The sequence below is a fragment of the Mustela nivalis genome (genome assembly GCF_964662115.1).
Source record: "Mustela nivalis genome assembly, chromosome: 7".
In the NCBI taxonomy this organism is placed as follows: domain Eukaryota; kingdom Metazoa; phylum Chordata; class Mammalia; order Carnivora; family Mustelidae; genus Mustela; species Mustela nivalis.
Window position 1 is genome coordinate 147,271,132 of NC_139026.1, and position 4,213 is coordinate 147,275,344.

A 4,213-nucleotide genomic window follows, 5' to 3' on the forward strand; every position below is an offset into this window, starting at 1 on the left:
CTCTCCCAAACCGTGTTCTTGTCAAGTGACGTGTTTTACAAGGAAATCGATGTGCTCATCATGCATGGTGAAGTACTTGGGTAAAGTGAAATTTCAAGTCCTTCAATTGAAAGTCATCAGAGTGAAAGGAGTGTTTAGCAGATCTACTTGGCCCTGGAAATGACTCTGTAGTGGATTCACCAAAGATATAGGAATAAAATCTCGGCGTGTACGGGTGTCACATTAGGAGATCTTGTCTGCTGAAGGCACTCTTTCCGAGTACTGTGAAGAATTCCCCCTTTTGATTCCGTGTGAGTCTTGGTTACAGGAGCCCTGACTGTAGCCATTAAACAAACCTCCTGGTACACTCCGCCTCTATTTTCATGCCCCGCTGGAGGGAATAATGGCCTGGCAGTCCCCGCAGCCCGCTGCGCCGTTGCTGGGAGAGTGGATTAGCTATGCCTGTTTTGGTTTCGAATGAATATACCCCCTGGCACGCCATGTGGCCCAAAATAGTTCCTTAGGTGACACATTCACAGAACTGGTGGCTGTCCCTGCTCCAGACCCTATATTCCTACGGGCTCGGCCCTCCTTATCCAAGATACAGAGACATGGGGACAGCACCCGTGGTTTTGCCAGCCGGCCGGTCCTACCCCATTTCCTCTTTCTAGCCATGAAAGGGGAAGAGGGTGTAAGGCAAGCCTGAGAGACTTTGCCTCGTTCCCTTCCTGTTACATCTCTGGGAAAATCAGATCATCTCGTGTGTATAAAGGATCTACATCAGGAGGTTGAGAGCAGTGAGACCGGCAGGCCTCAGTTCTCTGCTGCATGTGTTACTCACGAGAAAAGTATTTGCTTGAAGCCGGTTTGCCCAGCTGGTCACCTCCCTGATGGCTAGTGGACGTGAGTATATTGTCTGAGCAAATCGGGGGCCAGTGTGCATGCAGGGATGTGGGCAGGGGAAGGGGTGTGGTTTCTGCCCAGCCCCCGGAGCGGGGATCTCTAGCACCCAAGTCCTGAGAACGTGGGGAAGGCGCCCATCCCCGTCCCCCTCACGCCGCGGGAAGGAATGTCCGTCCAGTCTGGAGCACATCCGCCCTTACGATGAGGACGGCTTTCTCTTCCCACTGACATTTGTAGATCTAGAGATCTACAAACAAGAACGTAATTTTTCAGTTAAATCTCTCTCAACACCACACACTTCTACCAAGTTAGAGCCAGGAGTAGTCAAAACTCTGAGGAAAAGTAATAGCTGGCATTGTTCGAGGTCCCATGGCAGCTGTTCTAATGAGGAAGTGCTCTAATCAGCTTCCCTGCGGCCGGACCCTGCTTTCCACAGAGGAGGTGTGCGCTGCTGTGTTTCCTTTCTTCAGTTTAAGGGGAGCACATATTCAACTCAATATGCACTATGCGGATTATACCCAGACGACCAAGAAAATTAATATATACTTATGTGTAAGGAACGATGCCAATTTCCAGAGGGGACTAAAAGGATTAAATTTGGGGAAGCGCCTGGGTGGCTCAGTGGGTTAAAGCCTCTGCCTTCGGCTCAGGTCATGACCTCAGGGTCCCGGGATCGAGCCCTGACTCGGGCTCTCTGCTTGGCGGGGAGCCTGCTTCCCCTCTTCTCTCTGTCTACTTGTGATCTTTGTCTCTCAAGTAAATAAATAAAACCTTTAAAAGGATCAAATTTTTAATTGTTTGTATTAAGGTGGAAAGGGTAGAAGTCTGATTTCATCTTTATTACCCTTTTTCTTTTTCACTCAGAAAACGGTGTTTTTCTTTCGTTCTGGCTACATGCCCCCGCTTCTTTCATGACCTCTTTCCAGGTTTATGCAGTTGCTTTCTGTTGTCTTTTCTTTTCTTTCCTTTTGTTGTTGTTTTGTTCTCTTACTTCTTCAGCCCACCGGTGCTGTGGCTCCGTTTGCTCTGGAAAGGAGGAGGAAGTGACGCAGGACAGAGTCGTTTCATCAACGCTCTGCAGGCTCCCACCCGGATTTGCTCTTTTCTCAGGAACTCCTCTGCTCACATGTGGAAATGCCCGTCCGTGCACACGGACGTGAGCACACAGGGGGAGTTCCTGCGTAAGTACACTTGTCAGAGTGCTCTTTTACCTGAAGGGGTGCTTCTGCTTGAGGGCACGTACCTCTAGCTTGTCTGGCAGCAGCAGGAAGAGACATGGGAGTCTCTGGCCCAGGACAAATCTTTCTTCATAAAAATCATTGTTCTGTACCAGTTCCTCTGAAGTAAGTGGCTTTTTCTTTCAGTTCTGGCTATATTTTAGTGCAAGTACATTGTCTCCTCTGGGTGCTAAAGTTTTCAACTGCAACATATTTCCTTTTTCTGTTCTAGTTTCCAGAACTGGGCTCATCTGAACCCAGGGGCAGCCGTGTGGAAGCAGCCCGCCTCTGTCACGCAGAGACCTGTAGGGGCTCACGAAGCTTAGTGATGCTTTCTGTTAGAGGCCGCTAAGACGTTCAATTCAGCGCCTTCCAGTCTGTCTCTTATCATTAGGTTCCTTACACCTCCATCAGCTGTTAGCTTAAAATTATTTAAAATAACCGAAAACTGTGCGTCTCGTCGGACTACACCTGGAGTGCGACCGCAAGGCTGAGCACAGGACAAGCAACTCGTCTTTGAAAGTCAGTCACCTGTCTCTTCTCAGAGGACCAAGCGAAAGGAGTGGAACATTTCAAAAAAGGCACGGCCAGCGCACGTGGAGGAAACCGTCCTTGAGCCCGTGGTCCTCCCCACGTTCCTCTTCTCGGAGGCTTCTCCTAAGGGCCGCGGTGGCCGAGAGCTCGCTTTGCGGTGGCGGAACGGCGTTGCGCGGGAACACAAAGGATGCGCGGCCGCTGCGCTGCCGAGTCGGGTTGTTCTGTCGTCGCCATGGACGTGCCAGCAGGGTCACCAAGGCAGCCTCTCCCCTGAGCGCCAGCCTCCGTGGAGACGCGGACGAGGAGCTGCAGAGCGGAGCCCCGGGGACCTGCGGAGACCTGCGGAGCTGCGCGGGCCGGTCCCCCGGCGGCCCTTAGCGCTGCTCCCGGGCGTGGGCTGCGCTCCCCGAGCCGCGCGCGACGCCCGGGCCGCCCCCGACAGCAGCGCCCTGGGCAGGGCCGCCAGCCGCGCGGGGGAGGGCCGCGGGCTCTCGGAGGAGTCCCCCTGCCCAAATCCCGGTCGCGCCCCGCGGTCTGCAGAGCCTCCTCTCCTCAGAAAGGGTCTAGAAGGACCGCCTGCCCCCGGAGCTGCCGCGTCTGACCGCGCGCTCCGCCTTCGGGGTGCGCTGTGTTGAGTTGTGTTGAGTTGTGTCGTGTCGAGTTGTGTCGAGTTGTGTTGGGTGTTTTTCCTTCCTTGTCTCCCGGGCGCCGGTGAGTTCTGCCGTCCCTTGATTTGCCTCTTTATTTTTTAATTGAGAAAAGCCTGAGGATTAAAGAACTGAGAATTTTACCTTCAAGGCTCCCATGTCCCCGTGTTAAGCTGCGCGGGATTCTCTGTGTCCCGGTTCAGGAAACTGGCGGCCGCGGGCCGGTGTCCCAGAACTGTGCCTGCCCGTGCCAGCGCCGCAGATCCGAGTCTCCTGCGGGCGCGCACACACGCCCCTAAGAAGGGACAGCGCAGGCTTAATACAGAAGAGAAAATAACTAATTTACTTTGTATTATTTATTCACTTATTCATTTATATAGCGTTCCTTGGTTATTTTTGAAAACCAAGTAATAGTAAAGGGGAAATAAATTAATATTTTTATGTAAAATCCAATTTTTGCCCTTTCTTGTATTCACAGTTATTAAATGTGCTTCCCATTTTAACATGTGTAAGACTTATTCTAAAACTTTATAGGGAAATATCTGAAGTTTTCTGAAATATTTTAAGGAAGTTTTGTCAAAATAGAGCATCTGAAAAAGATCTATTTCCTCATTTAACGACAAAATATTTATTTCAAGATTCTGATCATGGTGGGTGAATGCTAAGTTACTCATGGGTGGTTTAATCTGTGTCCTTTGGCACTTTGACTAGTACCGTGGTGGATTATGTACGCAGTGCGGTAATGAAGGAGAGGAGATGTAAAATGTATGCTTGTCGATTCGCAGAAATGACTATAATCATGCATGTGTTAGGTCTATTAATGCCAATTCACTACTACACAAGTCAAAGAATTCTTTTCTTTTTTTTAAAAGATTTATTTATTTATTTGACAGACAGAGATCACAAGCAGGCAGAGAGGCAGGCAGAGAG

The 4,213-nt window shown here is 50.5% G+C and overlaps 1 long non-coding RNA gene across 1 annotated transcript; it reads left to right on the top strand.

Annotated features, from left to right (window-relative positions):
• The first annotated feature begins 566 nt into the window (after positions 1–566).
• LOC309868721 lies at positions 567–3,887 on the top strand. The gene is made up of 3 exons (XR_014313814.1): positions 567–882; positions 1,882–2,225; positions 2,332–3,887. It is a non-coding gene; the product is annotated as an uncharacterized lncRNA (long non-coding RNA).
• Positions 3,888–4,213: the final 326 nt, after the last annotated feature.